Raw genomic sequence first — 12,795 nt, 5'->3', positions numbered from 1 at the left:
GCAGAAGTAACAAGGCTCTCATTTGCCAGGTTGTGCTTTTTAGGGTGGAGGGACGAGGGATGATGAAGCAGGGGAGTCACTGACTTTAAATAAATTGAACATTTGCAGTTGATCTTAACACTGTCCATTACTGAGCTTCAGATACATGTAGAAAAACGTCATTAAGACTAAGCACCAAACTACTCTGTCTTCAAAATGTGTGTGTGTGTTAATCAGCCGTTGCTGGCGAAATGTCAGACCACTGTTTGTGGTTAAACAAGGTTGGCGTTAGCTGCCTGAAGGAAAACCATCCTCCCCCAGCTAAACAGTAAAGCAGCAGCTCATGTAGGTCAATGCTGTGGTGTAGGATAAGGTCAAAGGTCATTTTGCTATTGTGTTTTGTAGTTTTATGAATGTTACTGGTGACCCAAGGCAAGAGCTTGGCTTGTGCGGCCCAGCCTCTGGAGGACAGATAGGTGCTGACAGCCAGACTTGGCCCCACTGCTGGGGCGGCTGCTGCGGCTGCTGCTGCTGCTGAGTGTCTTCTTTCTCCATCTGTCTCACTCTCCGTTATTCTTTGTTAGCTTCCTCTGTCTTTATTCTCTCTATGTCCCCGTCTTACCTCATCTCCTCTCCTTCTCTGTGTTCCTTACATGTCTGTATGCCTTATTCTTGTCCTACTTTACATAAGCCAGAGCTGCACAGTCAGTGCTGACGGCCTCCAGCGAGGCAAATGTTGACAGCCAGTTTTGCTGGAACATTATGTCTTAGTTGGACATGTGGACATCAGCAGTGTCTCGGGCTAGATCAGTGTTTTTTATGCAGATCTACAGCGAGTTCAAACAAAGGTAACATTACTGTGGAAGAGAGAAAGCAGACGGACTGGGTCAGTTATTCACCAGGCCAGATGTTGCCTTGAGCTTCAAATTCAAATTTCCAAATGCAGCATTGATCAAGCAGAATATGTTTGCAGGTTTATTTCAGCATGTGATGCCTCTTAATTATATCTAAGTTGACTAATAACCACACTAGAGAATGCATTAAGCATTTGCTTACACATTTCCATTGAATTAGCATCAGTGTTCTTATTCCAGAAGAGTAACCAGCCTCATTACTCTCATTGTCACTTAGACACTTGTTGAGCTGCATTTGGCTTTTGCAAATTTCTTCAGGTTTGTCATGATGCTGCTTTGTTAACCAAGTTATGCCTAAATGCACAAGTGAAATTGAGTCTCTTGGGGCGTCCTGATGCAACATCCCTGGTTCTACTGCAATATCCATGGTTTGTATCCCATATTATTCAATAAAAGCAAAATACCAAAATGATAAAGAAGAAATGAACACTCTTGAACCAAATTGCCAAAAATGGTTTTAACTTTTAAAATTTGTTGTATCCTGTGTTAACTTGGCAGTCTAGACATTTTATTGCAAACAAATCTCCAAACTGTGCTTAAAGTCATAAAAACAGGACAGCAAAATTACTTGTCTTTCAAAGAGCTTGAAAACCCTTTAGAGAAGAGTGGGCGAAAGTAGTCACACATGTGACTTCTGAGATTATACGTAGTGTAACAGCTCAGTATGGTAAAGATACAAACAGGATCTGGTGCTACTTCACCTGTTGTGAGGTAAACGGCTCTCCTGAGTGAGGAAATGGGAAGCAGTGGACTAATGAGCAAGCTGGGTAGGTGTTTATCTAATTGCAATGGTTTCTGAACGATGCAACAGTGTGTGGGACTGTCGAGGACATGATGACTCAAATACATGGGTGCGCGCACACACACACACACTTGGGGGTGTAGTGATGAGGGGGGAAACAGACAAGGCAAGGTCTGACTGACCAGGATAGATAACAAAGAATCATGTGGAAAAGCGATAACAGCTCCTGCTTGTCTGTGTGTTCTTTTTCTTATGCTCTTACTTGTGCATTTGTACACACTCATACAGACACACACGCACACACACACACACACACACACACACACACATATATATATATATATATACAGCAGCCTCACTTAACACTGAAGAGAATGCTGGAGGCTTGAAATATGCCGACTGATACAAGGTAAAAAATAGAGGCAGCCATGAGGAGAGAATAGGACAGTGAGAGGCTTTGTCCCTGCAGGAAGAATTGGATTTGCTTCTCTTTCAAGATGTGTTGACTGGAGACAAACAGAAAGCCTCACAATGCCTGGTGACAGCCAAAAACAAGAGGGACTGAGGGGTGCTTTTGTCTCTCCATCCTGTCTCTCCAATTGTCATCCTGATCGCCTTCACCAGAGACAAGACCCTGCACTGGGCTTGATCTAATGATCAACTTGATGTGTGTGTGCGCGTGTGTGTATGTCTACCGTGTGGATTGAATGTTGTTTTGTGTCTGTTGATTGTGATCATCTGGACTCCCCTATGCAGCACTCAGTCTTCATCTAAATATATGAATTGAATCATGCAGACGTCTTAAGTAACAGTCTGCCACAATTTAAAAATCTTAGCTCAGTCCTTGGGAACAACTGCCTGGCAGGCACCGAGAATCAGTGTCTTTATCTTTGTTCAATATAATGGCAGTGTAAGTGGATTGCCATGGCTTAAATTGAGTCAGGCTTCTATAGTGCTGTTAATACAAGCATGTTAGACCACATTTTGTCTTCTTCAGGCACTTTTGCTCCACAGAGATTCATTCTTTCCTACCGCCACCGTTCTATTTCCATTTGAATGCAGAGAACGCCAACCCACCATTTTGCCTTGGAGTGATATTTTTAAGTATAGCTGTCTGGACTATGTGGGGGTGCTGAGATGTCAACAGACAAGGGTCGCATGATGGCTGCAGCTGACTTTTTGACCCCTGATGAGCATGCTGTTTCTATACCTGGAGAAATACCCAGAGGACAGTAACCAACCGCAGCTCGCCTGCCTGCCTCTGTGGTACCACCTATTGCTCTCACCTAATAGGTGACCTGGGCTTGTGTGTGAGAAAAGGTAGTTCTAACATGTGATATACACACTGATGCAGTGACATCTGTAGTTTCATCACTGATTTATATTGGACAACAATTGCACTGTTTTTAAAATGTATTGATTATTTAGAACTAATCGTTTTGAAAACTAGATGATTTTATCTGTTTTTTTTTTCTGGCTTCATCCCACAGTTTGGGGTTAGGGTAACTGGCAGCACTAAATTACGTGTATGTGAGTGTGAATGTTTGTCTCTATGCGTCAACCATGAGCTCCAGCCCCAGTGACCTTCACTGAAATGTCCATCTCACTACATAGTTTCGCCACAGTTCTTTAATAACAAGATGTAAAGGATCTAAAATATGTATTTCTGTAGAAAAACTTAAATAGTTGTTGGAGTTTTTAAAATCTCTATCATCGTAATTGGCCCAAAAAAAAGTGCCAGTGGGCTAAAATGTGCACTATATTTAAACATAACTCACGACATGCTTCCTTGTGTAGCATTAAACTTAACTTGCCATGTTTTGTCTTGGGTCTAGTTAACTGAGTGTAGCTGACTCAATTAAGACTTGGTTTCATCCCAGTGGTCAGTCCTGCTGTTGTGTACCCACTGGCACCACCTCAGGCCCCCTCGCAGCAAGGGCACCTTCACTAACCATCACCACCCTGCTCTGCCAGCACTTTGTTCCCAACATCCTCTCTCAGGCATACACATACACACACACAGAGGCTGTCACATTACACACAAATACAAGGGACAGCCTATGAGAGGATTGCACAGCTGCCGTGGGCACTCTCTGATCGGTCCAATTTATCCCACAAATCCTCCTGCTTCCTCTCTACTTTCTCTTCCTCACATATCTACCCCTCAGCTGCTGCCAGGTCCCACTCACTTTACTGAAAGAGTGTAAATGGGTTGTTTAATCTGTTGTTGGGGTCTAATTGACCCTACTCTATCAATGTTCAGTGCAACCCGGTTGCTGTAATGATGTCAGCCTACATTTAGATACTAGTAAACATGTGACACCGCGGAAAGTTTGACTTCAAAATATGGTTTTAACAGCTGTGTAAAGCAATGGGATTATTTACGCTTAATAATCAATAGCAGTTAGTTCAATCCAATGGCCAACATATGGTCAGCAGCTTTTTGAAGTGAAAGATTTAACGTTTTTCGTTGGCCGGTATTTACACATTTCCCTCAGTGCCTGCAGTGGTGCATGAGAGAGAGAAAGACATTTTGTCGCCAAGTTACATCACCTGACACACCACTCTGCTTTTTCATTCTTTGACCATGACGTCTTCTTAGATGATAGAAGAACAGTTCATCCACAGTGGGCTGTATTTGTGCCTTCTTACTAGAATTACGTAAGTAGAGAGAAGGGTGATGATAATTAAAAAGACACTTCAGATGTGGAAAATTGAGTGCCAAATCTTGTGATTAATGTACCTTGCATTCAAACTGTAATTGCTGTTGACATGTTCCCCTCTGGGTTAGATACAGCAGTCACAGTACACTTTGCTGTATTGCAATATATTGAAAAGAAATCACAACATCAATGAGGTATTAGGCCCTGAAGAAAGTGACTTTTATTCACAATCCTGCCACCGGTGTGGTTTTAGTCATTGATGTGAATGAGAGAAAATGATCTCTTTATCTCATTCCCCTGATACCACCCACACTGTTTTTTTAAAAACTGTGCCTCAAGCTGCCTCACTCTCTCCTTCTACATATCATGCTGCTGTACTTTTTCCAACAAAGGTCTGGACCACCATCTCTGCATTGGAGCTTTTTTCTAACATGCAATAGAAGCTGAGGGTCTTTTTTAGACTTAAATCTTTTAACATTTATATACGCACCTGTCACCTGTGGTATTATGTAGCTGGCGGGACCGGTTCCATCTTCTGTGACAAAGCGCAGTTGTGTATTCTTGAGGGACAACACCCTTCCAATATCTATTGACTACCAAATGAGGGGACATAATGAATGAAATAGCTCATGTTTCATTTGGCAGGCAGGCCCACTTTATTTAAGTGTTTTGCTCTGCTAACAGGCTTGAATAGCACTTCTGTGCCTTGGTCTCGTGAGAAGGCATGCGTACACTTGCACTTTGGTGGTGATTTTCTTCTTCTTTCCTTTCATGACCGTATTTTCTGTCTTTGCAGCTCTATGCTGTGGTTAGTTTGTGTGCATGTCCTTCATGCCTGCATAAACGGCAAGGGAACTGGTATAATGAAATTTTCCTCACAGGCCAAACAAGCGCAGCTGCACAGTACGAGCATGCAGACATTTATTATTGAGCAGCAGGCTTTCATTATTCATACCACTGGGTTTCTGTGTACTCAGCAGATAAACTTCTTTGAGTCTGTTTGTTCATCAGACACTCTCCTCATTGCTGTTGGCACACAGACGTCCATGAATATTTAGTTGTGCAAGTCTACAGTGGAATAAAGCATGTTGGCTAAATGAATGTCTGAAGCAATCAAATGTCTATGTAGCAAACTATAATATGGTCTGTGTCCAACTACTCACTCAATGTAGGATTCATCATTGATCATCCTCTGAATGTAAAGTATAGTGTACAGTAAGCTACTGTTGACTCACAATGAGGTTTATTCATAGAAAACATTGAATGGAAGGGGGGATGTCTGTGAGGGAAGGAAACATAACAGCAACAGCTGTTTAATTTTATACATAAAGATATGAAGTGTGATACATATGTGCGCAGCTTTGACTACATTTTTAATTCGCAGGCCGGGATTTTCATTTAGTGTTTTCAGCATTTGAGCTGCTTTTAGTTTGTTGTCTAAAGCAACTCCAGAAACTTGTTTACAGAAAACCAACCAGCCAGTGAATCTGTGCCACCTGACTACCTGAGCACCATCTGAGTGCAGTGTGCCAGGATGCTGACTTTGATCAGTGCTGGCTGTGTGAAAAGAAGAGGCAAGCTGTAGTGCTAAATGGCTGCCTTGCTTCACACTCTCGCCTGATTGGGACATTTTACTGTTAGGTGAAAAATGGCTACGGCCTAGCATGAGGCCTTGTGGTGCAAGTCTGCACCTTGAAAAAAAGTTTACAGCTCTTTAAGAATAGTCTGTGTTTATGCACAAGTTCGACTGCATGGCAAAAAAAAAAACCTCTCAATGCAGTTAAAAACTCAGGCTTATTGAGGCAAGGAATTAAGATTATTATATACCCAGATTCCTTGCCACAAGCAGTCTGTAAAGTTTCCTGCTACTGGCAAACCTAGTTAGCATAGTTGTCTAACCTGACAGCACTGGTGCTGCAGGTGTATTTTTAGCCTGACAACAAGAGGTCTGTGTGTGTGTATGTTATTGCACCTCGCTGGTGAAGGCCTGGAAGTTGTCGTCTCACCACTGAAATGGTGCCGGCTGGTACGGAATATTAATTGGCAGGAAGACACTCTGGCACATGTCATGTTATGTTTTGCCAACGTGATAAGTTGCGATGAGTGGGGGAACTGGGAGGTTGTAGTCTCAAATGGACGGGTGAGTGTGTTAGTATGTGTGTGTGTCTGTGTGTGTGTGTGTGTGTGTGTGTGGTTATTTTGCTGATATTGGCCTACTATTTGCATAGAGCTTTGAAGATTGCTGTCTGAGAATTGCAACATGTATTTGTGCATGTTATTTGGTTCTGCACATGTGCACCAGGGACGTCTTACTGTGCAGAGGCTCGAGATCTCCTATTCTGTCAAATTTGACAGCCTGTTTCTAACAGCAGCACAGCATTAAGAACAGGGTTATGCTTGAAATGCTCATTTCGACGACCGAGTCTGATATCAAAAGTTTTTAAGTATTCCCAAGGGGCTCACTAGAATCCATTATGGATAATCCATTATGGTCTTTTTTCAAAAGAATTTGTGTTGTGCTTCATTTCAAGTACTGAAATGTGACTCAACTAGCTGTTTGATGAATGAATGCCTGAGTGAATGAGAATGACGAAAATGAACACCTGAGGAGTGCCATAACACCTACAATGTTTTACACATCTGGCCAATTCTTATGTGAAATGGGTGTGCTTGTCAGATTGTTGGTTTTGGAAAGTTAGAAAAATTTTAAGATGTATCCCACCAGTTCTGACGGGAGAACTGTATGAGGGAGAGTGTCTGTGAAAACACACTGACACCACCATGCTCTTCACAGTGGGTGCAGCAGGGTGAGGTGGGGCATCTCACAGACTGAGTCAGACCTTCTTTAGCATTTTCTCAATGAGTTTGGAAATGTCTTTTTTTTCTAACTTCCCAATAACCTTTGATTAAGTTTTATTCATAGGGAGCCAACAAATTCAGGCTTATATTATGATTAAAAGGGTCTGGCCATCTGAGCTGTTTTTAGGAGAATATGAGAGAAAATTAAAGAACTAATAGCATTTAAACATTTATAGCTGTCTCTCTACAATAACAAAAAAGAAGAACTAAAAAAGAAGAACTGAGACATATTTTTCCTGTTGAGCCTCTGCAGTCCCAAAATGAAAAGTTTTATCCAGCTAAAGGAAACAGCAGGCCCTTGAAAAGTTTTGAGTTTGACAATGTACAATTTCTTTTTTCCTGCTTTTTTTTTCTGGGAAAAGGAGCCATGATAGCTGCCCTGCACCGCATGTCTGCGTTACTGATTTAAACCAGCTGCTGGTAAGCTTTGCCAGTTTGATCTCTGCTCTCTCTGTGCTATTGTCTGCTGTGACTCTGCCAGCTTTCCAGATGAGATGTCCATGTTGTTGTGTTTGCAGCTGTTCATTGCATAGAAAGTGCACCGCAAATTCCCCAAATCACTGGACAAAGGACAAAAATGTTCGGGCTCAATATTATGGGATGCACTTGAACTGTGAACCTGCACTTGAGCTGTGATTTGGTTCTTAGGAAGGATTTTAGACAGAGTACAGTACATTAGTGTGAATGCATTTTGATTTAAGGTTTAATAAAGTAACTTTGATTGAGTGAGTGTGTTAATAAATAACTCATGGGTCTTTTCCAGCAATTGAACTGTTAAATCTTTGCAATTGCAGGATGTCAATAACAGTAATAAATTACAAAAACAGCTGCCGCAGTTACTTTTAGTGACAGCACTTTTTCTCTGCAGGTCTTGAGAAGCCTGAAAGAGCATTAAATTCTGTTTCATAAAAAAAGGCCTTAGATGGTACTAAACAGTATTTAAGGCTTTACATATTTTTTCGAGCTTGCTGTTGGCAGTAATGTTAGTTATAAATGTTTGTTATTTATATAAGACTACATATAAAAGAGGATTTTCAGTCAGCACCATTAGACATACAGGAAGCATAGTCACTGCTGCTAGGGAGCTCAAGTTTCAACTTGGGTAAAAACGTTAATTTAAATGTATGTATACATTTGTGTGTCCATATATACATTTTCCGCCACTTCTGCCACTGGTTTCCCATCACACTATATCTTTAAAGAGCCGACCAAACTGTTTTTGAGCAGTTGGAGGAAACCAGATTCATTAATCTGCGCCTTGTGTTGGATTCTGTTTCATGGTGATCCAGTGAGAAATCAGCTAGACTAACTGTTCAGATCATGAATTTTACATCACTTAATGATGAGATCTGGCTTATTTCAGAAAGCAGAGGTCATTTCAGTATAGTTTCTGCTAGCTGCTTTTTCCGTGGCTCCTATCGTTCTGCTTTTCCTTTTACAGCACCAGTGACTGCTGCTAAAAGAATTGGATCACCGCTGGATGTCAGTTGCCTATTCATGTCTGATAAGATCTGTCTGTTTTCTATACACATCAGTATTTTTTATTATTAATTTCTTTTTACCTTTTCTTTTTTTGTTGAAAAAAAAAACTACAGAAAACGCTGGTTGTTTTTGTATGGTTATATGTGTATCTAATTGCAGCTGGTTGTGTAATCAGGGTCTGGTAGCTCTTTCAAAACATCCAAATAAAGAGCCCTTGACTTGGCCTATTGACTTGACTTGGCTTCATATAGAGAGGTCTGAAGCTATATTGTGTGCCAGTGTGAGTGAGTAAATGCTCCATTACGATTCATTAGAGCCTCTAGTTGGACATATTGTCCCGCGTGCAATGAGCCGCACCATTGGAGGCCCCCAGCTCTCCAATGGCACGTGCCGTCTCTCACCCTGCTTTGTGCTTCCTTATTCTTTCTCTCGTATTGCATTCATTCATCAGTTGCTACCATAGTTTTCACCCATCACCTGGATCCAAGCCCTGTCACTCCTCCTTCCATGCTCCTTTCCTTTCCCCCCCATCCACCTTCTTTGCCTCTGCCTCTCTTGGGATACTATAAAGTGACCAATGACATCCCACTGCAGCCGTTGCCATGGTGATAGGTGACAGCGGGAAGCACCACCCAAGATGAATGGGCTGTAAAAGTAGGAGAACAGTGGTAAGGGGTTGCAGAGAGGGAAGAAGCTGGCTAGCCTGTAAACTGGGTGGAAAAAAGGAAGAAAGAGCAGGTATGTGAAATATTTCTGATAAGTGATCATCCCTGATTTGATTTGACTTCATTGGGCTGCAGGGGTGGCCTTCCTCTGTTTTACTGGTATGGCACAGTGAGGAAAGTAACTAAGGGGAAACATATAGGGAAACCATAGTTCTTGTGCCAGTGTCTATCAGATGCTTTGCTGACTGAATCAGAAAACAGAAATGTGCACATTTTTCAGTGGATCTTTTGGCTGAGACACTGAGGTAAGTTGACGCGCTTGATTTAGGCTAATCATTCCGTCTGGACATTCATTCTCATATTCAGTTTCTGCAGCATTATTTGTTGTGTCCGAAGAGTTTCAAGAGTGATCGTCTTACATACACACAAACGCTTTTAATTCAGGATCATCTAATAGGCTTTTGTTTTGCATGTAAAACCTGCTGGCTAGATAATTTACATTGCTTGAGCTTGCTAGATCGCAAACTATATTAGTTCTAAGTAGAATATTATGTGCTACCCTCAACAGCATCTCATTACAACAGCATAACATTACAGTAAATATCTATTGAATTGCATAATCAGACTGTTGTCATGGACAGTTGCATATGTTGAAATATTTTATGAGCTCCAGTGTCAGTGAAAAACTCCTTGACAGGTCTTGACATTTACTGGTCATGATGAACATCCTCTGTTTATCTGGTGCTGGAGCACTCTGTGTGGAGTAAACCTTTTGGTTTCAAGTGTCACTTATTAAGCCCTTTTACTCATGCTGGAAAGTGCTAGTGATTCCACCTTGTTAAGTGCCCTCACGTTGATGTGGCGTTTAGTGTTCTTGAGTTTGTCTCTCTCTTTCGGTTTCCTTCTAATGGCCTCTTTTTGCTTTTTTTTTTTTTTCCTGTCAGAACTGGGATGATGTGCAAGCATTTCTCATAGGAAAGCACCACTGTCATGAGAACGGCACTGTCATATATCATCATGTCATAGTATGCTATGGAAACCTCGGCAGAAATGTGCAGCATGTATGTGCTTATACTGTATGTGAGTGCTCACATGTTCCTCCTCTGTAGAGAAAAGCTTCCCTCCTGTGCAGTCTTGAATTAACTTACGTCCATTGAGGCAGCAAATGTATACTGCAGTCATTAATCACGCACGCACGCACGCACGCACGCCCGCACACACACACACACACACGTGCATGCACTGTGATGACAGTCCAAGGAAGTTTTTGAAATGCAAGGCAACTTAACAGTATTTGCTCTAGTAATTTGCCAACATATGAAGAAAATGGAATTGAGCCTGTCATAATGGAAAGAGACATTATTTTAAGTTAATATTTTTCAGACGCATTATGCAAATATATAATCTTGTAGCCTAACCATTCTTTCATGCACTCGATCCACAACAGAGACCAAAACAACAATGGGAATGGAGCCAAATCACTATTTCTCTATAGCACAAGTGCAGAGTGTACAGTGCACTTTCTGAATCCTTAGCTAGAGATTAATTTTATAAGTGTTTTTATGGTTTGTTTGAATTACTCTGAAAATTGAAAAAAGATTGAGCAGAACCTCTGAGCATCTGTATATGGGACCAAAAGAGGAAAGAATCAAGATCTCCCATCCTAAGGAGCTCAGGCAGGCAGAATCCACATCACCACTGAACGCCTATTTTTATGTTATGGGGCTTAGGGGGTTGGAGTGGATGATGATTCTCTTTCATCTACTTCTGCTTTATTTTGGAATCTGTTTCCCTGATACCCATGAAATATTTATTTTCTATAAAGTCAATAAATATAAATGTATAATTTTTTTTTTTTTTTTTTAAATGGCAAAAGACGGTTGATCCTCTGTGTCGGCTTTTTTTCCACTGCTTTCTTAAAGCTTAATTTTCCATTATTGTTTTTATTTCCCCCTTTAAACAAATCTGTTCTCCATCATTGTCAGAAATAACTCTTATGACCCACTAGGCAGGAGGAAGGTTGTTAAAAGGACAACACATTCCTCTGTGGAAAGATGAGGGAGGAGAGAAACCTTGAAGAGGGAGTGATGAGCACGGAGAGGGGGAGGGGTACAAAAACAGCATGAGCTTGCCCGGCAGATACATTTGTCATCATCCATGTGTGTATGTGTCTATTTCTGTTAAATAAGCTATTGTGTATGCATGGCAAATAAATAAACACAGCGATGACTGACTGATTTAAGGTCTGTTTGCCTTTCTGTTTCTATGTCTGTTTCTCTCTGTACACCTGTACCCCAGAGATAAGCTGAATATACAAAATATACTTATAGTTCTCCTAAAGCAAGCCGCCGAGAAGAATAAAGGGAAATAAATGCCGTATTGATTTTTGACATTCATCTCAAAGAAGGGGATGTTGTAAAGGAGAATGGGATGTTGACACACTGTGTGGATTAAGATTGTGCAAAACGAAATGCAGCTCAGCTTTAAGAAGATTAGACTGATACTCAAATTAGTTATAACATTTGTATTGTTTAAGGTTTGTAAATCTAGGAGAGTGTTATGGATCCCTAAATGTTAAACCATTCCTTTAAGTGACAGCCATTTATCATTTGAGATTGTGGTTTGATATCATTCTTCTTGCTGTTTTGTGTTTTTAAGTTGACTGTGGTCACCATCAGGAAGTGGTAGAGAGGTTAAAGGAGGAAACACACAAAAAAAAAATCTCTGATGAGCAGAGAGGGTGTCTTGTTTTTTATAGATGTGCAGGGTCGTCTGTTTGGGTTTGTGTCGCGATAACATCACCAGCACGCCTCATTCGAACCACATTAGAAACGTCTTAGAGAGGTGTGTGTTCTCATTCTTTCCTTTTATGGGCAATGTTGCCCCCATTAAGATGCTTCCAAGATGAATCACCTCAACAAAGCCTTTTACTGGACACCCTCACTTTTCCCCCTCTAACCATCCATAGCTGGGCCACTTCCTAGAATAGCCTTCCATGCCCTACATTTTTATGGATATGGTCAATAATCATGTTTGTTCCTCAGTGACAGCAACACTGTTGAAAATATTACAGGATATTAAAAGGAGGAGGCGTCAATTAAAGTTTTATATTCGCTTTAACAAGTCCTGATCACTATCAAGCCCAGTCAGTCAGTCTATCTGAGCGCCTGATCTCCACATCACTGCACATGCGTCCTTTAATTTAAACAAACGCGGTGAGACAGTGTGTTGTTTGCATGTCCATTTATGCAGAATCATAAAGCTCTTATGATTTAATCTGTTATTTTAACTCTTATATGGTTTCAGTCATCACTGGCAGTTACATGTGACATTGTGGCATGGCTTTAGAAATGGCAACGCTGGGCTGTCAGTTGGTCCATCACTTTAGTTCATACTAAAATATCTCAGCAACGTCTGGATGGACTGGCATGTTTGTGTACACACATTGATGGTTCCCAGATAACAAATGATCTTGTAACATTTCTTATAGA

General features: G+C 41.1%; 1 protein-coding gene across 8 annotated transcripts in view; it reads left to right on the top strand.

Annotated features, from left to right (window-relative positions):
* Positions 1–12,795, top strand: part of wasf1 (WASP family member 1) — a 51,534-nt gene that overhangs the window by 7,934 nt on the left and 30,805 nt on the right. Inside the window, exon 1 of one of the 8 annotated variants that reach the window (XM_026319525.1) lies at positions 7,522–7,577. The exons of the other annotated variants lie outside the window; for them this stretch is intronic. The gene's annotated coding sequence lies outside the window, so the exon portion shown is untranslated. Of the gene's footprint in view, positions 1–7,521; positions 7,578–12,795 lie in introns of those variants that run through there. 8 annotated transcript variants of the gene reach the window in all.

The sequence above is a fragment of the Mastacembelus armatus genome, chromosome 24 (assembly GCF_900324485.2).
Source record: "Mastacembelus armatus chromosome 24, fMasArm1.2, whole genome shotgun sequence".
Classification (NCBI taxonomy): Eukaryota; Metazoa; Chordata; class Actinopteri; order Synbranchiformes; family Mastacembelidae; genus Mastacembelus; species Mastacembelus armatus.
Note: the sequence above shows the minus strand (reverse complement) of the source record. Positions and strands in the feature narration are given on the sequence as shown.